Source organism: Hemiscyllium ocellatum, chromosome 21 (assembly GCF_020745735.1).
Source record: "Hemiscyllium ocellatum isolate sHemOce1 chromosome 21, sHemOce1.pat.X.cur, whole genome shotgun sequence".
In the NCBI taxonomy this organism is placed as follows: Eukaryota; Metazoa; Chordata; class Chondrichthyes; order Orectolobiformes; family Hemiscylliidae; genus Hemiscyllium; species Hemiscyllium ocellatum.
In genome coordinates this window covers 22,817,685-22,839,615 of record NC_083421.1, presented here as the reverse complement: position 1 = coordinate 22,839,615, position 21,931 = coordinate 22,817,685, and positions in this window count along the sequence as shown.

The following is a 21,931-nucleotide window of genomic DNA, read 5'->3' as shown; positions in this document are numbered from 1 at the left end:
GTCCTCAGGGGATAACACAGCTAGAAGTTACTGCTGTGTAGAGTCCTCAGAGGGTCACACAGCTGGAAATTACTGCTGTGTACAGTCCTCGGGGGATCACACAGCTGGAAATTACTGCTGTGCACAGTCCTCAGAGGGTCACACAGCTAGAAATTACTACTGTGTACAGTCCTCAGAGGATCACACAGCTGGAAATTACTGCTGTGCACAGTCCTCAGAGGATCACACAGCTGGAAATTACTGCTGTGTACAGTCTTCAGAGGGTCACACAGCTGGACATTACTGCTGTGTACAGTCCTAGAGGGTCACACAGCTGGGAATTACTGCTGTGTACAGTCCTCAGAGGGTCACACAGCTGGAAATTACTGCTGTGCACAGTCCTCAGAGGGTCACACAGCTAGAAATTACTACTGTGTACAGTCCTCAGAGGGTCACTCAGCTGGAAATTACTGCTGTGTACAGTCCTCAGAGGGTCACACAGCTGGAAATTACTACAGTGTACAGTCCTCAGAGGGTCACACAGCTGGAAATTACCGCTGTGTACAGTCCTCAGGGGATCACACAGCTGGAAATTACTGCTGTGTACAGTCCTCAGAGGGTCACACAGCTGGAAATTACTGCTGTGCACAGTCCATAAGACCATAAGACATAGGAGTGGAAGGAAGGCCATTCAGCCCATCGAGTCCACTCCACCATTCAATCATGGCTGATGGGCATTTCAACTCCACTTACCAGCGTTCTCCCCGTAGCCCTTAATTCCTCGAGACAACAAGAATCTATCAATCTCGGCCTTGAAGACATTTAGCGTCCCGGCCTCCACTGCACTCCGTGGCAATGAATTCCACAGGCCCACCACCCTCTGGCTGAAGAAATGTCTCCGCATTTCTGTTCTGAATTGACCCCCTTTAATTCTAAGGCTGTGTCTATGGGTCCTAGTCTCCTCGCCTAATGGAAACAATTTCCTAGCGTCCACCCTTTCCAAGCCATGTATTATCTTGTACGTCTCTATTACTCTCCCCTTAATCTTCTAAACTCCAATGAATACAATCCCAGGATCCTCAGCCGTTGCTCATATGTTAGACCTGCCATTCCAGGGATCATCCGTGTGAATCTCCGCTGGACACGTTCCAGTGCCAGTATGTCCTTCCTGAGGCGTGAGGACCAAAACTGGACACAGTACTCCAAATGGGGCCTAACCAGAGATTTATAAAGTCTCAGTAGCACATCTCTGCTTTTATATTCCAAACCTCTTGAGATAAGAGACAACATTGCATTCGCTTTCTTAATCACGGACTCAACCTGCATGTTTACCTTTAGAGAATCCTCGACTAGCACTCCCAGATCCCTTTGTACTTTGGCTTTACTAATTTTTTCACCATTTAGAAAGTAGTCAATGCTTTTATTCTTTTTGCCAAAGTGCAAGCCCTCGCACTTGCTCACTGTAAAGTCCTCAGAGGGTCACACAGCTGGAATTTACTGCTGTGTACAGTCCTCAGAGGGTCACACAGCTGGAAATTACTGCTGTGCACAGTCCTCAGAGGGTCACACAGCTAGAAATTACTACTGTGTACAGTCCTCAGAGGATCACACAGCTGGAAATTACTGCTGTGCACAGTCCTCAGAGGGTCACACAGCTAGAAATTACTACTGTGTACAGTCCTCAGAGGGTCACTCAGCTGGAAATTACTGCTGTGTACAGTCCTCAGAGGGTCACACAGCTGGAAATTACTACAGTGTACAGTCCTCAGAGGGTCACACAGCTGGAAATTACCGCTGTGTACAGTCCTCAGGGAATCACACAGCTGGAAATTACTGCTGTGCACAGTCCTCAGAGGGTCACACAGCTAGAAATTACTACTGTGTACAGTCCTCAGAGGATCACACAGCTGGAAATTACTGCTGTGCACAGTCCTCAGAGGGTCACACAGCTAGAAATTACTACTGTGTACAGTCCTCAGAGGGTCACTCAGCTGGAAATTACTGCTGTGTAGAGTCCTCAGAGGGTCACACAGCTGGAAATTACTGCTGTGTACAGTCCTCAGGGGATCACACAGCTGGAAATTACTGCTGTGCACAGTCCTCAGAGGGTCACACAGCTAGAAATTACTGCTGTGGACAGTCCTCAGGGGATCACACAGTTAGAAGTTACTGTTGTGTACAGTCCTCAGAGGGTCACACAGCTGGAAATTACTGCTGTGTGCAGTCTTCAGAGGGTCACACAGCTGGACATTACTGCTGTGTACAGTCCTAGAGGGTCACACAGCTGGAAATTACTGCTGTGTACAGTCCTCAGAGGGTCACACAGCTGGAAATTACTGCTGTGTACAGTCCTCAGGGGATCACACAGCTGGTAATTACTGCTGTGTACAGCCCTCAGAGGGTCACACAGCTAGAAATTACTGCTGTGCACAGTCCTCAGAGGGTCACATAGCTGGAAATTACTACTGTGTACAGTCCTCAGGGGATCACACAGCTGGAAATTACTGCTCTGTACAGTCCTCAGGGGATAACACAGCTAGAAGTTACTGCTGTGTAGAGTCCTCAGAGGGTCACACAGCTGGAAATTACTGCTGTGTACAGTCCTCGGGGGATCACACAGCTGGAAATTACTGCTGTGCACAGTCCTCAGAGGGTCACACAGCTAGAAATTACTACTGTGTACAGTCCTCAGAGGATCACACAGCTGGAAATTACTGCTGTGCACAGTCCTCAGAGGATCACACAGCTGGAAATTACTGCTGTGTACAGTCTTCAGAGGGTCACACAGCTGGACATTACTGCTGTGTACAGTCCTAGAGGGTCACACAGCTGGAAATTACTGCTGTGTACAGTCCTCAGGGGATCACACAGCTGGAAATTACTGCTCTGTACAGTCCTCAGGGGATAACACAGCTAGAAGTTACTGCTGTGTAGAGTCCTCAGAGGGTCACACAGCTAGAAGTTACTGCTGTGTACAGTCCTCAGAGGGTCACACAGCTGGAAATTACTACTGTGTACAGTCCTCAGAGGGTCACACAGCTGGAAATTACCGCTGTGTACAGTCCTCAGAGGGTCACACAGCTGGAAATTACTGCTGTGCACAGTCCATAAGACCATAAGACCATAAGACATAGGAGTGGAAGGAAGGCCATTCAGCCCATCGAGTCCACTCCACCATTCAATCATGGCTGATGGGCATTTCAACTCCACTTACCAGCGTTCTCCCCGTAGCCCTTAATTCCTCGAGACAACAAGAATCTATCAATCTCGGCCTTGAAGACATTTAGCGTCCCGGCCTCCACTGCACTCCGTGGCAATGAATTCCACAGGCCCACCACCCTCTGGCTGAAGAAATGTCTCCGCATTTCTGTTCTGAATTGACCCCCTTTAATTCTAAGGCTGTGTCTATGGGTCCTAGTCTCCTCGCCTAATGGAAACAATTTCCTAGCGTCCACCCTTTCCAAGCCATGTATTATCTTGTACGTCTCTATTACTCTCCCCTTAATCTTCTAAACTCCAATGAATACAATCCCAGGATCCTCAGCCGTTGCTCATATGTTAGACCTGCCATTCCAGGGATCATCCGTGTGAATCTCCGCTGGACACGTTCCAGTGCCAGTATGTCCTTCCTGAGGCGTGAGGACCAAAACTGGACACAGTACTCCAAATGGGGCCTAACCAGAGATTTATAAAGTCTCAGTAGCACATCTCTGCTTTTATATTCCAAACCTCTTGAGATAAGAGACAACATTGCATTCGCTTTCTTAATCACGGACTCAACCTGCATGTTTACCTTTAGAGAATCCTCGACTAGCACTCCCAGATCCCTTTGTACTTTGGCTTTACTAATTTTTTCACCATTTAGAAAGTAGTCAATGCTTTTATTCTTTTTGCCAAAGTGCAAGCCCTCGCACTTGCTCACTGTAAAGTCCTCAGAGGGTCACACAGCTGGAATTTACTGCTGTGTACAGTCCTCAGAGGGTCACACAGCTGGAAATTACTGCTGTGCACAGTCCTCAGAGGGTCACACAGCTAGAAATTACTACTGTGTACAGTCCTCAGAGGATCACACAGCTGGAAATTACTGCTGTGCACAGTCCTCAGAGGGTCACACAGCTAGAAATTACTACTGTGTACAGTCCTCAGAGGGTCACTCAGCTGGAAATTACTGCTGTGTACAGTCCTCAGAGGGTCACACAGCTGGACATTACTACAGTGTACAGTCCTCAGGGGATCACACAGCTAGAAGTTACTGCTGTGTACAGTCCTCAGAGCGTCACACAGCTGGAAATTACTGCTGTGTACAGTCCTCAGGGGATCACACAGCTGGAAATTACTGCTGTGCACAGTCCTCAGAGGGTCACACAGCTAGAAATTACTGCTGTGGACAGTCCTCAGGGGATCACACAGTTAGAAGTTACTGCTGTGTACAGTCCTCAGAGGGTCACACAGCTGGACATTACTGCTGTGTACAGTCCTAGAGGGTCACACAGCTGGAAATTACTGCTGTGTACAGTCCTCAGAGGGTCACACAGCTGGAAATTACTGCTGTGTACAGTCCTCAGGGGATCACACAGCTGGTAATTACTGCTGTGTACAGCCCTCAGAGGGTCACACAGCTAGAAATTACTGCTGTGTCCAGTCCTCAGAGGGTCACATAGCTGGAAATTACTACTGTGTACAGTCCTCAGGGGATCACACAGCTGGAAATTACTGCTCTGTACAGTCCTCAGGGGATAACACAGCTAGAAGTTACTGCTGTGTAGAGTCCTCAGAGGGTCACACAGCTGGAAATTACTGCTGTGTACAGTCCTCGGGGGATCACACAGCTGGAAATTACTGCTGTGCACAGTCCTCAGAGGGTCACACAGCTAGAAATTACTACTGTGTACAGTCCTCAGAGGATCACACAGCTGGAAATTACTGCTGTGCACAGTCCTCAGAGGATCACACAGCTGGAAATTACTGCTGTGTACAGTCTTCAGAGGGTCACACAGCTGGACATTACTGCTGTGTACAGTCCTAGAGGGTCACACAGCTGGAAATTACTGCTGTGTACAGTCCTCAGGGGATCACACAGCTGGAAATTACTGCTCTGTACAGTCCTCAGGGGATAACACAGCTAGAAGTTACTGCTGTGTAGAGTCCTCAGAGGGTCACACAGCTGGAAATTACTACTGTGTACAGTCCTCAGAGGGTCACACAGCTGGAAATTACCGCTGTGTACAGTCCTCAGAGGGTCACACAGCTGGAAATTACTGCTGTGCACAGTCCTCAGAGGGTCACACAGCTAGAAATTACTACTGTGTACAGTCCTCAGGGGATCACACAGCTGGAAATTACTACTCTGTACAGTCCTCAGGGGATCACACAGCTGGAAATTACTGCTGTGTACAGTCCTCAGAGGGTCACACAGCTAGAAATTACTGCTGTGTCCAGTCCTCAGAGGGTCACATAGCTGGAAATTACTACTGTGTACAGTCCTCAGGGGATCACACAGCTGGAAATTAATGCTCTGTACAGTCCTCAGGGGATAACACAGCTAGAAGTTACTGCTGTGTAGAGTCCTCAGAGGGTCACACAGCTGGAAATTACTGCTGTGTACAGTCCTCAGAGGGTCACATAGCTAGAAGTTACTGCTGTGTACAGTCCTCAGAGGGTCACACAGCTGGAAATTACTACTGTGTACAGTCCTCAGAGGGTCACACAGCTGGAAATTACCGCTGTGTACAGTCCTCAGAGGGTCACACAGCTGGAAATTACTGCTGTGCACAGTCCATAAGACCATAAGACCATAAGACATAGGAGTGGAAGGAAGGCCATTCAGCCCATCGAGTCCACTCCACCATTCAATCATGGCTGATGGGCATTTCAACTCCACTTACCAGCGTTCTCCCCGTAGCCCTTAATTCCTCGAGACAACAAGAATCTATCAATCTCGGCCTTGAAGACATTTAGCGTCCCGGCCTCCACTGCACTCCGTGGCAATGAATTCCACAGGCCCACCACCCTCTGGCTGAAGAAATGTCTCCGCATTTCTGTTCTGAATTGACCCCCTTTAATTCTAAGGCTGTGTCTATGGGTCCTAGTCTCCTCGCCTAATGGAAACAATTTCCTAGCGTCCACCCTTTCCAAGCCATGTATTATCTTGTACGTCTCTATTACTCTCCCCTTAATCTTCTAAACTCCAATGAATACAATCCCAGGATCCTCAGCCGTTGCTCATATGTTAGACCTGCCATTCCAGGGATCATCCGTGTGAATCTCCGCTGGACACGTTCCAGTGCCAGTATGTCCTTCCTGAGGCGTGAGGACCAAAACTGGACACAGTACTCCAAATGGGGCCTAACCAGAGATTTATAAAGTCTCAGTAGCACATCTCTGCTTTTATATTCCAAACCTCTTGAGATAAGAGACAACATTGCATTCGCTTTCTTAATCACGGACTCAACCTGCATGTTTACCTTTAGAGAATCCTCGACTAGCACTCCCAGATCCCTTTGTACTTTGGCTTTACTAATTTTTTCACCATTTAGAAAGTAGTCAATGCTTTTATTCTTTTTGCCAAAGTGCAAGCCCTCGCACTTGCTCACTGTAAAGTCCTCAGAGGGTCACACAGCTGGAATTTACTGCTGTGTACAGTCCTCAGAGGGTCACACAGCTGGAAATTACTGCTGTGCACAGTCCTCAGAGGGTCACACAGCTAGAAATTACTACTGTGTACAGTCCTCAGAGGATCACACAGCTGGAAATTACTGCTGTGCACAGTCCTCAGAGGGTCACACAGCTAGAAATTACTACTGTGTACAGTCCTCAGAGGGTCACTCAGCTGGAAATTACTGCTGTGTACAGTCCTCAGAGGGTCACACAGCTGGACATTACTACAGTGTACAGTCCTCAGGGGATCACACAGCTAGAAGTTACTGCTGTGTACAGTCCTCAGAGCGTCACACAGCTGGAAATTACTGCTGTGTACAGTCCTCAGGGGATCACACAGCTGGAAATTACTGCTGTGCACAGTCCTCAGAGGGTCACACAGCTAGAAATTACTGCTGTGGACAGTCCTCAGGGGATCACACAGTTAGAAGTTACTGCTGTGTACAGTCCTCAGAGGGTCACACAGCTGGAAATTACTGCTGTGTACAGTCTTCAGAGGGTCACACAGCTGGACATTACTGCTGTGTACAGTCCTAGAGGGTCACACAGCTGGAAATTACTGCTGTGTACAGTCCTCAGAGGGTCACACAGCTGGAAATTACTGCCGTGTACAGTCCTCAGAGGATCGCTCAGCTGGAAATTACTGCTGTGTACAGTCCTCAGGGGATCACACAGCTGGAAATTACTACTGTGTACAGTCCTCAGAGGGTCACACAGCTAGAAATTACTGCTGTGTCCAGTCCTCAGAGGGTCACACAGCTGGAAATTACTGCTGTGCACAGTCCATAAGACCATAAGACATAGGAGTGGAAGTAAGGCCATTCGGCCCATCGGGTCCACTCCACCATTCAATCATGGCTGATGGGCATTTCAACTCCACTTACCAGCGTTCTCCCCGTAGCCCTTAATTCCTCGAGACAACAAGAATCTATCAATCTCGGCCTTGAAGACATTTAGCGTCCCGGCCTCCACTGCACTCCGTGGCAATGAATTCCACAGGCCCACCACCCTCTGGCTGAAGAAATGTCTCCGCATTTCTGTTCTGAATTGACCCCCTTTAATTCTAAGGCTGTGTCTATGGGTCCTAGTCTCCTCGCCTAATGGAAACAATTTCCTAGCGTCCACCCTTTCCAAGCCATGTATTATCTTGTACGTCTCTATTACTCTCCCCTTAATCTTCTAAACTCCAATGAATACAATCCCAGGATCCTCAGCCGTTGCTCATATGTTAGACCTGCCATTCCAGGGATCATCCGTGTGAATCTCCGCTGGACACGTTCCAGTGCCAGTATGTCCTTCCTGAGGCGTGAGGACCAAAACTGGACACAGTACTCCAAATGGGGCCTAACCAGAGATTTATAAAGTCTCAGTAGCACATCTCTGCTTTTATATTCCAACCCTCTTGAGATAAGAGACAACATTGCATTCGCTTTCTTAATCACGGACTCAACCTGCATGTTTACCTTTAGAGAATCCTCGACTAGCACTCCCAGATCCCTTTGTACTTTGGCTTTACTAATTTTTTCACCATTTAGAAAGTAGTCAATGCTTTTATTCTTTTTGCCAAAGTGCAAGACCTCGCACTTGCTCACGGTAAAGTCCTCAGAAGAATACACAGCTCGAAGTTACTGCTGTGTACAGTCCTCAGAGAATCCCACAGCTGGAAATTACTGCTGTGTACAGTCCTCAGAGGGTCACACAGCTGGAAATTACTGCTGTGCACAGTCCTCAGAGGGTCACACAGCTGGAAATTACTGCTGTGTACAGTCCTCAGGGGATAACACAGCTCGAAGTTACTGCTGTGTACAGTCCTCAGGGGATCACACAGCTGGAAATTACTGCTGTGTACAGTCCTCAGAGGGTCACACAGCTGGAAATTACTGCTGTGCACAGTCCTCACAGGGTCACACAGCTGGAAATTACTGCTGTGTACAGTCCTCAGGGGATAACACAGCTAGAAGTTACTGCTGTGTAGAGTCCTCAGAAGGTCACACAGCTGGAAATTACTGCTGTGTACAGTCCTTGGGGGATCACACAGCTGGAAATTATTGCTGTGTACAGTCCTCAGAGGGTCACACAGCTGGAAATTACTGCTGTGTACAGTCCTCAGAGGGTCACACAGCTGGAGATTACTGCTGTGCGCAGTCCTCAGAGGATCACACAGCTAGAGGTTACTGCTGTGCACAGTCCTCAGGGGATCACACAGTTAGAAGTTACTGCTGTGTACAGTCCTCAGAGGGTCACACAGCTGGAAATTACTGCTGTGTACAGTCCTCAGAGGGTCACACAGCTGGAGATTACTGCTGTGCACAGTCCTCAGAGGATCACACAGCTCGAGGTTACTGCTGTGCACAGTCCTCAGGGGATCACACAGTTAGACGTTACTGCTGTGTACAGTCCTCAGAAGGTCACACAGCTGGAAATTTCTGCTGTGTACAGTCCTCAGGGGATCATACAGCTGGAAATTACTGCTCTGTACAGTCCTCAGAGGATCCCAGATCTTGAAGTTACTGCTGTGTACAGTCCTCAGAGTGTCACACAGCTAGAAGTTACTGCTGTGAACAGTCCTCAGAGGGTCACACAGCTGGAAATTACTGCTGTGTACAGTCCTCAGGGGATCATATAGCTGGAAATTACTGCTGTGCACAGTCCTCAGAGGGTCACACAGCTGGAAATTACTGCTCTGTACAGTCCTCAGAGGATCCCAGATCTTGAAGTTACTGCTGTGTACAGTCCTCAGAGTGTCACACAGCTAGAAGTTACTGCTGTGTACAGTCCTCAGAGGGTCACACCGCTGGAAATTACTGCTGTGCACAGTCCTCAGAAGATCGCACAGCTGGAAATTACTGCTGTGTACAGACCTCAGGGGATCCCAGAGCTAGGTGTTACTGCTGTGTACAGTCCTCAGAGGGTCACACTGCTGGAAATTACTGCTGTGTACAGTCCTCAGGAGATCATAAAGCTGGAAATTACTGCTGTGCACAGTCGTCAGAAGATGACACATCTGGAAATTACTGCTGTGCACAGTCCTCAGGGGATCACACAGCTGGAAATTACTGCTGTGTACAGTGCTCAGAGGGTCACACAGCTGGAAATTACTACTGTGTACAGTCCTAGAGGGTCACACAGCTAGAGAGTACTGCTGTGACAGTGCTCACAGGGTCACACAGCTGGAAATTACTGCTCTGTACAGTCCTCAGGGGATAACACAGCTAGAAGTTACTGCTGTGTAGAGTCCTCAGCGGGTCACACAGCTGGAAATTACTGCTGTGTACAGTCCTCGGGGGATCACACAGCTGGAAATTACTGCTGTGTACAGTCCTCAGAGGGTCACACAGCTAGAAGTTACTGCTGTGTACAGTCCTCAGAGGGTCACACAGCTGGAAATTACTGCTGTGTACAGTCCTCAGAGGGTCACACAGCTGGAAATTACTGCTGTGCACAGTCCTCAGAGGATCACACAGCTAGAGCTTACTGCTGTGCACAGTCCTCAGGGGATCACACAGTTAGATGTTACTGCTGTGTACAGTCCTCAGAGGGTCACACAGCTGGAAATTACTGCTGTGTACAGTCCTCAGAGGGTCACACAGCTGGAGATTACTGCTGTGCACAGTCCTCAGAGGATCACACAGCTAGAGGTTACTGCTGTGCACAGTCCTCAGTGGATCACACAGTTAGACGTTACTGCTGTATACAGTCCTCAGAAGGTCACACAGCTGGAAATTACTGCTGTGTACAGTCCTCAGAGGGTCACACAGCTGGAAATTACTGCTGTGCACAGTCCTCAGAGGATCACACAGCTAGAGCTTACTGCTGTGCACAGTCCTCAGGGGATCACACAGTTAGATGTTACTGCTGTGTACAGTCCTCAGAGGGTCACACAGCTGGAAATTACTGCTGTGTACAGTCCTCAGAGGGTCACACAGCTGGAGATTACTGCTGTGCACAGTCCTCAGAGGATCACACAGCTAGAGGTTACTGCTGTGCACAGTCCTCAGTGGATCACACAGTTAGACGTTACTGCTGTATACAGTCCTCAGAAGGTCACACAGCTGGAAATTACTGCTGTGTGCAGTCCTCAGGGGATCATACAGCTGGAAATTACTGCTGTGCACAGTCCTCAGAGGATCCCAGAGCTTGAAGTTACTGCTGTGTACAGTCCTCAGAGGGTCACACAGCTAGAAGTTACTGCTGTGTACAGTCCTCAGTGGGTCACACCGCTGGAAATTACTGCTGTGTACAGTCCTCAGGAGATCATAAAGCTGGAAATTACTGCTGTGCACAGTCCTCAGAAGATGACACATCTGGAAATTACTGCTGTGTACAGTCCTCAGGGGATCACACAGCTGGAAATTACTGCTGTGTACAGTCCTCTGAGGGTCACACAGCTGGAAATTGCTGCTGTGCACAGTCCTCAGGGGATCACAGCTGGAAATTACTGCTGTGTACAGTGCTCAGAGGGTCACACAGCTGGAAATTACTACTGTGTACAGTCTAGAGGGTCACACAGCTGGAGATTACTGCTGTGCACAGTCCTCAGAGGATCACACAGCTAGAGGTTACTGCTGTGCACAGTCCTCAGGGGATCACACAGTTAGAAGTTACTGCCGTGTACAGTGCTCACAGGGTCACACAGCTGGTAATTACTACTGTGTACAGTCCTTAGAGGGTCACACAGCTGGACATTACTGCTGTGTACAGTCCTAGAGGGTCACACAGCTGGACATTACTGCTGTGTACAGTGCTCAGAGGGTCACACAGCTGGAAATTACTGCTGTGTACAGTCCTAGAGGGTCACACAGCTGGAAATTACTGCTGTGTACAGTGCTCAGAGGCTCACACAGCTGGAAACTACTGCTGTCTACAGTCCTCAGAGGATCACGCAGCTGGAAAGAAAATGAGAGATGTTCATGATGTGTCCTTTTTCAGCTTCATATTAGTAGATGTTAATGTACATGAACAAACTCTTAGTGAAAGACTTGGAATTTGAAGGAGTGACTTAAAGAAGAAAAGAGAGAGAAAAAAAAGCTTAGAGAGGGAATTCTGGAGGTTAGAGTCTAAAGAATTGAAAGCCTGGCTTCCATTGTGGAGTAATGAAAGTCAGAGCAGAAAAGTGAAGTCATGAAGATATGTGAAAGCTTGGTTGAGGATTGTAACATTACTAATGGCTGCATTGGAAACCATTGCAGTGAGCACAGGGGTGAAGCGTGAACGATGTGTAGTGTGTTTAAGTGGATGTCATATCCATTCTTTTTATTCCTTTCTGCTATAGTACGGATGTTGTGAAACTTGAAAGGGTGCAGAAAAGATTTACAAGGATATTGCCAGGGTTGGGAGGTTTAAGCCATATAGAGAGACTGAATAGGCTGTGACTGTTTTCACTGGAGTGTTGGAGGCTGAGGGGTGACCTTATGGAGACTTATAAAATCATGAGGGATATGGATAGGGTGAATAGACAAGATCTTTTCCCCACGGTAGGGCAGTCCAAAACCAGAAGGCATAAATTTAGGGTGAGAGGACAAAGATTTAGAAGGGACCTAAGGGCCGTTTTCATGCAGAGGGTGGTGTGTGCATGGAATGAGCTGCCACAAGAAGTGGTGAAGGCTGGTTACAATTATAACATTTAAAACGCATCTGGATGGGTACATGAATAGAAAGGGTTTAGAGGGATATAGTCCAAATTCAGGCAAATGGGACTAGATTAATTTAGGATATCTGGTTGGCATGGTTGCGTCAGATTGAAGGGTCTGTTTCCGTGCTGTTGAACTCTATGACTCGATAATCAATCAAACTAATTAAATGACTGTCCTGGAAACTAACTGTTGTAATTTGGTACATGTCTTGGATGTACTTTCTGTCTTGATGGAAGACAGACTGAAAAGTAATTAATTTAAATTACACTTTGCTTCATAACACAAATGCCTTCTCGGAGTGCTCAAAGCTGCCAAACAAATGAGTTGGCTGAAATTAGCATTATTTCTTTGCTCTGGGTTTAATTCCTCTTTGCATGAGACCATTTGCTTATTATCCATTATGACCTGAACCCCCCAAAATACTCCAGATTTCTGTTTCCCTCCAGTCTGTGTACTTCCTATTGCTCTGCTTTCTGTGAGATATTGAACTGCCAGTCACACTAACTCACCTGAGACAAAAGTCTGCAGGTGAGGCTAGCCACCTGGTATCACGTGAACTCGGGAGAATTGAGTAACACGCTGGATCATCAGGTTTTGCTAGGAGTCATCTTTTTTACTATGCCTGGAATTTTACATAACCACATTTCCTTGGAATACCGTATATAGTCGTGTAAAAGTTGAGTCTTTAAGACTGAATTTTTCATCAGAAAGTAGGGGATTGATTTTTGCATGATTTACATTTTGGAGAGGTTGAAGTTCACATTCACTTGCCAGTGTTACACAGTTTGCCAGATCATAGACTGTTCCCATCAACTCCACCCCAAACCTGGAGCAAAGACAGCGAAAAAAAGTATTTTTATTTGGAAATGAATATCAACCTCCATTATTAATCAATTTTTCTATGCTAAATTCATTAAATCAATCAGATAAATAAAAAAAAACCATCAGCCATATACTGTTTGTATAATTTAATTTTTTCACAGTACAGAAAGGAGTACTGTATAGCAGGAGAACATGCACAAAAATGAAAATCCAGAATTATTCTCTGTCCTTCTCATCTTCGGATCCAAATAACTCATGCCAGTCTGCTTCCTGAATGGTATCAGCACATCAGTATCAATTATGTCAGCAATCGTGTTATTGGCATAGCAAGATATCAAGTCTGAGAGAGATAGATTTTTAATCAGTAAAGGAATAAGGATACTAAAAAAACAGTAAGAAAGTGGAGTTGAGGATTATCAGATCACCCATGATCCCATTGAATCGCGGAACAGACTCAGTAGGCTGAGTGGCCTACTTCTCTCTTGTACCTTTTGGTCTTATATCATTCTTTGTTGCCGACTGTATTGGATTTCTTGAATGATTTCACAACAGTCTCCCTTTTGATTTCATCCTCAGGCCTCTACAATCCATTCACATAGGATTGCTAATGTTGGAGCCCATATGCTGCCTCCCTTGGTGATCTTCTTCCCTCCAGCCACTTTGCTTTTTCTCATGCTATCTTTAAATAGACTTATTTATCAGACAGTGAATCCTAGAACAAGGCTGGTTAGACCTCCAGAAATTGTTGTGCCTGAACTGTTTTGTCATCTAACACCAGCAATAAGATCTGACCACGTTCCAAATGAGAAGACTCTATTCATCACTAAATCTTCCTGGTCAGAAATTCCAGACTTTCTTCAACCATATCTTCCAATCACCTTTATCCAATCACCTTGTATTGTGAATATATCATGACTGCTTCTTTTGGAAAGTGCTCATTTGGGAAGTTTAATGGTTTAATGTTTGTTCCTGCAAGAATGCACAACAGCACAAGTTGCTGTTTTAAGGTGTGAATGGAAAGATCTAAAAGAGACCGAGAGATAACTTTTTCACACAGCGAGTGGCTCATATGTGGAATGAACTGTCAGGTGAAGTGGTAGATGTAGGAACAGCTACAACATTTAAAAGACATTTAGCAGATACATGCATAGGAAAAGTTTGGAGGGATATGGGCCAAATACAGGCAGGTAAGAGTAGTTTAGTTTAGGAAACTTGGTCGGCATGGCCAAATTGGTCCAAAGGGTCTGTTTCTGTGCAGAGTGACTCTAGGACTATGTGAAACATAAGATCTTGAGGGGACTGGATGGAGTGAATATCTAAAGAATGTTTCCTATTTTGGGAACTCTAAAACTAAGAGACATCATTCAAAAACAAGAGATGTTTCTTTTAATAAGTGGATGAGAAAATCTTTATGTTCTTTTGAAAGATAATTAGAGAGAGTGGAATTTTCTTCACCAGAAGGTCATGGAGGCTTGGCCTTTAATCTTTTTCAAGGCTGGGTTATATGAAGTTTTGAATGATGAGGGCGTCGAGGGTTAATAGGTTACATGGAGGAAAGTGGAGTTGAGTTAGACCACAACCAGATCAGTCATTACCATATTGAATGGTAGAACAGGCTTGAAGAGATGAATGGCCTATTGCTGCTCCTATGATCCTATATTTCTATCCATTTCCTTTCAAAAGTCACACACATTCCACATGGAAGTGGCCAACAGTTTCTTCTCCACTACAGCCACCTCAAGAGGAAGGATCTGACGAGAACGGCCCTTCTCATCACCAGCAGATTATGTCTTAGTGCTTGTTTGTAAGTGTTGCCATTAAGAGAGTCTGCCAAATGATTTATCAGTCTGCTCAAGGAACCTTCTGTCAGGATCCAGCATCTCCTTTTCTTGCAGGACTCTAATGTCGTTAAGTGCTGGCCACTGCCTGATGAACTTATGGTCACAGATTTTTTTAACATCAACAGGTGGGATGGCACAGTCCAACTGACTGAAGGGTTTTAGCGCAATGTGGTTTAGCGCAATGGGTTTAGCGCAACCCATTCTTCACAACACCTCAGCGCTTAGTGACACTTGATGCAACTGTTACGATCCTAGCTAGTGGTAATATTGGTCAAGTCAGATTGCAAAGTAAAATGTGGCTCAATAAATTGTAATTTTTAAAAAAATCTTTTTTGCCATGATCCAGTCACTAAACATATCCAAAAAAGAGGTTGCTAATGTACCTTAATGGAAGAACACAAACCTCTGTTACATACAAAATAAAAAAACAAACTATATTACACTGTACAAAAACTATTTGAAACAGTATTATTACAAATATCAGAAATAAAAATTCAAACTTTTTAACCAAACAACAACCTTACAGACACTCAAATCTCAATAAAGTATCACCCTGTCTCCATGCTAAAGCTCTTGATCAGTTAGCATAGCTGTGATCAGTTTCTCTTTGGCAAATTTCTGCATTCTCTCAATCTTTTTTTAGTTAATATGTTTTCCTGAGACCTTTAAATAAATTGCTAACAGCTCACTAATTATTAACAATGGTTCCTTAAACTCATCTCTTCTGTTTTCTGCTTCTGAAGTTCCTTTTAAACAACCCAGGAATGTTTCACCAGTGCTGACTGCTTTGGAGACTGTTTTTAACAGCATTTCTGTTCCTACTGACCTGTTCTCTCTGACTGACAGGTTCCGAATGTTTCGATCTCTCTGTGGTACTCAGCACAGCTTTTATCCCCTTCCCTTCTTTGTTCCTAAAACACTAAACTATTCACTTCAAGGAATTCATCAACTCATCAAAATGCATACAAACAAATTCTGGACATCTCGCATCACTCAGAACAAATGTAAAATGAAACCAAAGTCTCTCCCAATATACATACATAATATCAAAATACAAATTAAACTAAAAGCTAATTATTTCTTCTATTTTAGAACCCAGTTGTCAAACAACAATAATTTATTACTGTAACTTTCTTCACAAGATGGCTATTAAGGTGAGGATGATGTTGGGTAAACTTTACCTGGCTTATGTAGAGACTTGTATAGACGATATATAAGACCATAAGAAATAGGAGCAGAAATCAGCCATTTGCCTATCCCTGCAGAAATGGTCTATTTCCAAGCAACAGTTATTTGCTTTGGGTGATTGCCATGTTGCAGGAGTTGGGTTGAGGTCAGTCTTGCATCATGTACAGCAATACAATTACATTTTCCGGTTCTCAGAAAATGTGACTCTGCTCTTGTCACGATTTACTTTGGCTGCTGAGATCATTTTGAACTGGCAGGGGATGCTCAGCAATCTGCACACTAATGGTCCATACAGACAATTGACAGTGATGCTGACTATGTACACCAAGAGGTTAAAATCTTCGAGGAGAAAGTGAGGTCTGCAGATGCTGGAGATCAGAGCTGAAAATGTGTTGCTGGAAAAGCGCAGCAGGTCAGGCAGCATCCAAGGAACAGGAAATTCGATGTTTCGGGCATAAGCCCTTCATCAGGAATGAGGAAAGTGTGTCCAGCAGGCTAAGATAAAAGGTAGGGAGGAGGGACTTGGGGGAGGGGTGATGGAGATGTGATAGGTGGAAGGAGGTCAAGGTGAGAGGATGTCATGAGGGGCTCTGCTGCCTGTGATTGTCACCTCTTTTATGCCATTTTTTTTTGATGATTTGGAGATGCTGGTGTAGGACTGGGGTGTACAAAGTTAAAAATCACACAACACCAGGTTATAGTCCAACAGGTTTAATTGGAAGCACTAGCTTTCGGAGCGCTGCTCCTTCATCATGTGGTTGTCTGGCTAACACCAATTGTTACAGTTAACCTGAGAATGTTACTTTTAAAAAAAGTTTTGTGATTTACACATGAAAGTAGTGAAACTATCGTGGTATTCGAACAGATGAAAGACTCAACAAACAATCAAAGTATTTTTCAATGTATAATTTCAGTTAATTCACACTGTAAACTTTTGTTATAAATTCTGTGTCTTACAATTGCGTCTCCACAACCACCTGATGGAGCGGCGCTCTGAAAGCTAGCGCGCTTCCAATTAAACATCTGGTGTTCTGTGATTTTTAGCTTTTTTTGATGAATTCCTCACACATGGGCTCACCCACCTGGCTTCTGATTTGTTCAATAAGCCCTCCATTCAATTCCCACTCAATGCTTAAAACTGCATTCCTGATACTTTCGTAGAACAGTTGGATCCAGCTATAGATACCTTCCTGAAACTGCATTTTGGAGAGTACATCCATCATGACATTCTGTCAAAGGCATTTTCCTGGTCCAGGCTGATGAGGCAGGTATCCAATGCAACCAATCATATCCGTGAGCTATGTAAGGTTCATAGAGACCTTGTGCAGCTCTGGTCAGGATGCATCACCACCTCCATAGCAGATTAGACACAATTGGTGATGATCTTGGACAGATAGTGCATATTAAGCAGTGAGAGAGGTCGTCAGTTTGAGGTTACCTCTCTCCCCTATTCACTGTTGTTAGGCAGAAGCATACTTTAGATTCTTCCATCAAGCCCAAAGCCTTCACTTCTGGGGGTTTTACTCTTCATGGGTGACTTGATGGTCTTTGTCAGCTCTCCTAGAGTTTACCACAGTGATAAAGATATGACTGGAAGGCTTATGGGCTTCACAACGTACAATCCTGGCAAAAACGTATTTTCATATCTTTAATATGAGTGACTGTGAAGATCTTATTGAGCTGCCTTCTTCATTCAGGCTGCTGATTGCATTGCTCTCTCTGTGCACCTTTAGGAGATGGCTTCCTCCCTCTGAGGCTAGGGAGCACTGGCCTCCTCACCCAGAGATTGGAGAGCACTGGCTTCCTCCGTCTGTCCAATATCTTTGAGCTCGGTTTCCATCTCCTCCAGCTCTTAAGGGTTTTCCCGTTTCAGCTTCAGGATCATTCTTGTGCCTCCTCATCTGAAGCAAAATATATAGTCTGTGTCAGATGACAATCACCTCATACTACTGGTTTGGGAGCTGGCTTGGCCTCTTCTTGATCTCATCTCCATTCCAACCAGCAGTTACTCACCTGGTTGTTCCTGTATGGGCTTCTCCTCCATTGATTGGGTCTGCTGAGGTGGACACAGCATGAGGGAGCTGTTCTGGGGCTTGGCACCTGTTACCACACTCTCTTCCTTCTCTTGTCCATCCCTGTGTCCTCCTTTATCCTGTTCTTCCTGGTGGGGGGGCGGGGCTTCTTGGGTTCAGGTTGCAGGATTGGGAGTTAACGGCTTGCATTGGGGTTGCCAACTCTTGTTGGGTATATTCCTGGAGGTTTAAATGCAGCCTGAATTTATGGGTGATTTGACCAGTGGATGGAGCAATGGTACATTGTCATGCCATGTCATTGCCAAGTGACTGAGCAATAGTTTCCTCTCTCACAGATGAAACTGCCCATATATTCACAGGGCAGTAGGCATATTCACAGGAGATGGAAACTGAGCTCAAAGATATTGGACAGATGGAGAAAGTCAGTGCTCTCTAACCTCAGGGTGAAGAGGCCAGTGCTCCCCAGAGGGTCCCCAGCTATATAAGACTGAAGTCACTAAAGTAAATCTTATGTTTTTGACTGTAATGTCCATGATTGGAGGCATATTTCTGCAGAATAAAGAATGGTTGTTTTTCCTCTGTTGTCTAGTTTATGTGGACAGTACTGAACTAAAATCATCGAGTAAAAAATGAGGTCTGCAGATGCTGGAGATCACAGCTGCAAATGTGTTGCTGGTCAAAGCACAGCAGGCCAGGCAGCATCTCAGGAATAGAGAATTCGACGTTTCGAGCATAAGCCCTTCATCAGGAATAAGAGAGAGAGAGCCAAGCCGGCTGAGATAAAAGGTAGGGAGGAGGGACTAGGGGGAGGGGCGATGGAGGTGGGATAGGTGGAAGGAGGTCAAGGTGAGGGTGATAGGCCGGAGTGGGGTGGGGGCGGAGAGGTCAGGAAGAGGATTGCAGGTTAGGAGGGCGGTGCTGAGTTGAGGGAACCGACTGAGACAAGGTGGGGGGAGGGGAAATGAGGAAGCTGGAGAAATCTGAATTCATACCTTGTGGTTGGAGGGTTCCCAGGCGGAAGATGAGGCGCTCCTCCTCCAGCCGTCGTGTAGTTGTGTTCTGCCGGTGGAGGAGTCCAAGGACCTGCATGTCCTCGGTGGAGTGGGAGGGGGAGTTAAAGTGTTGAGCCACGGGGTGATTGGGTTGGTTGGTTCGGGCGGCCCAGAGGTGTTCTCTGAAGCGTTCCGCAAGTAAGCGGCCTGTCTCACCAATATAGAGGAGGCCACATCGGGTGCAGCGGATGCAATAGATGATGTGTGTGGAGGTACAGGTGAACTTGTGGCGGATATGGAAGGATCCCTTGGGGCCTTGGAGGGAAGTGAGTGTGGAGGTGTGGGCGCAAGTTTTACATTTCCTGCGGTTGCAGGGGAAGGTGCCGGGGGTGGAGGTTGGGTTGGTGGGGGGTGTGGATCTGACAAGGGAGTCACGAAGGGAGTGGTCCTTGCGGAACGCTGATAGGGGAGGGGAGGGAAATATTTAAATCAATCAATGGTCTTTCATTCTAGGCTGAACTTGAAACCTGTTATATACTCTTGTGTATGTAGGTTCAGTGAGATTTTTATGTTTGCTATTCATATTTCATGTCATAACATGTAGCTTTCGGAAATAATTAAGAAGCTTGGTACTTGGATCATTTTGTAATGCTGCATTTGCTGGTCAAAAGGTCAGGGTGATGATATTATACATGTCAGAACTCTAAAGCTTCAGTATATTGATTAAGGAATCATTTGATTCTTAAATATATGAGCCTGCTTTTTTTTGCTATACTTTCTTTCTCTTCTATCTGTTTTCTGCTCCTGAAGCATTGTGCCATTACGATGTCACTGTGCACGCGCAGAAGCACATGGATACACCCAGAGCTCCTATCACTGAAACTGATGTCACTAAACTGTGCATGAGCTATTTTGAATGATGGCCTGTATTGGGAATTTACACTCTGTTCTTTACGTAACTTCCTCCTTCCCTGCTATACTCCTGCTATCGACCACCCTTCACCCAAGGAGTGGCATGGTGGCTCAGTGGTTAGCACCGCTGCCTCACAGCGCCAGGGACCCAAGTTTGATTCCAGCCGCGGGTAACTGTCTGTGTGGAGTTTGCACATTCTCCCCGTGTCTGCGTGGGCGAGTGCTCCGGTTTCCTCCCACAATCCAAAGATGTGCAGATTAGGTGAATCGGCCATGCTAAATTGTCCACAGTGTTCAGGGATATGTGGGTTCGGTACATTAGTCAAGGGTAAAATGTAGGGGAATGGGTCTGGGTGGGTTATTCTTCAGAGGGTCAGTGTGAACTTGTTGGGACAAATGGCCTATTTCCACACTGTAGGGATTCTATGGATTCTGACCTGCTGGTATACTTCATATTCATTGGAAATAAAACAAACTATCCACGTTTCAATTCAAAGATGCTATCCTTCCACTTATATGATCATATCCAAAACACTTGTTTATTTGTTGTGAGTTTGCTCGCTGTGCTGAAAGGTTCATTTTCAGATGTTTCGTCACCATAATAAGTGACAGCATCAGTGAAGCACTGGTGTTATGGCCCACTTTCTATTTGTGTTTAGGTTTCCTTGGGTCAGTGATGTCATTTCTGGTGGTGATATCATTTCATGTGTTGGTAATGTCATTTCCTGTTCTTTTCTCAGAGGATGATAGATGGGATCCAAATCAATATGTTTGTTGATAGAGTTCCTGTTAGAATGCCATGCTTCGAGGAATTTTTGTCTCTGTTTGACTTGTCCTAGGATGGATATGTTGTTCCGGTCAAAGTGGTGTTCTTCTTCATTTGTATGTAAGGATACTAGTAATAGTGGGTCTTTTTGTGGCTAGTTGATATTCATGTATCCTGGTGGCTAGTTTTCTGCCTGTTTGTCCAATGTAGTGTTTGTTACAGTTCTTGCAAGGTATTTTGTAAATGACATTGGTTTGGCTTGTTGCCTGTATAGAGTTTTTTAAGTTTATTAGCTGCTATTTTAGTGTGTTGGTTGGTTTGTGGTGTAATGGAAAATTAACAAATTTAACATTTACTGTGAAATATGAAAGAAAATGCCTTTATAAATTTAATACTGTGCTAAGCTTTGTAAACAATACTTTGCTGAGCTCTGCCGCCAGGAGACAGCTTGGCTTTGTTTGAATTCAACTTGACCTTGCGACAGCCGAATTCAGCAAAAGCTGAAGAACAGTTATGTCCTTGACCAGGGGATGAGCGAATAACAACCTGAGTTTTCCTAGTCTTTGCCCTTGAGAAGAAGAGTTTCTGAATTATGCTCAGTACCCCTTACATGAGGCACCTGCCTGAATGTATTGGGTCAATTCTACAGAATTTGAATAAAGCTCCTTTCTTTGCTCTTGCTAACAGTTGAGTTGAGTCAATTTAATTTCCAAGACAATAAACTTGGGGGGCTCGTCCCGGAACCCCGCGATTGGGTGGGATTCTGAAGATTCCCAGGAAGCGCAGGTGCCAGTGCCTTGAAGGTCTTTCATTTCATCTCAAGCGCTGAATTTGCCATTTTGCGTGAGAGGACTGGGAATCTGTGGGTCGCCCCGGCGCTGGGGTTCAAATCAAATAGGCCCGGGGTAAGAGTCGTGGCTTAAGTATTCCTACATAAAGACTATTTCTAAGAGAATAAATGAATCAGGAAAAGGGTTCAGTAGACTCTCGCAAATCTCAAGGGAAAGGATTGCTTGCTCTAGAGTGCTTAAGAGACAGCGAGTTTAAGGGTGGTTTTAGACTTGGAGCCACCACTGGCTGAGTTGGACTCGCCAAAGACGTACCGGAT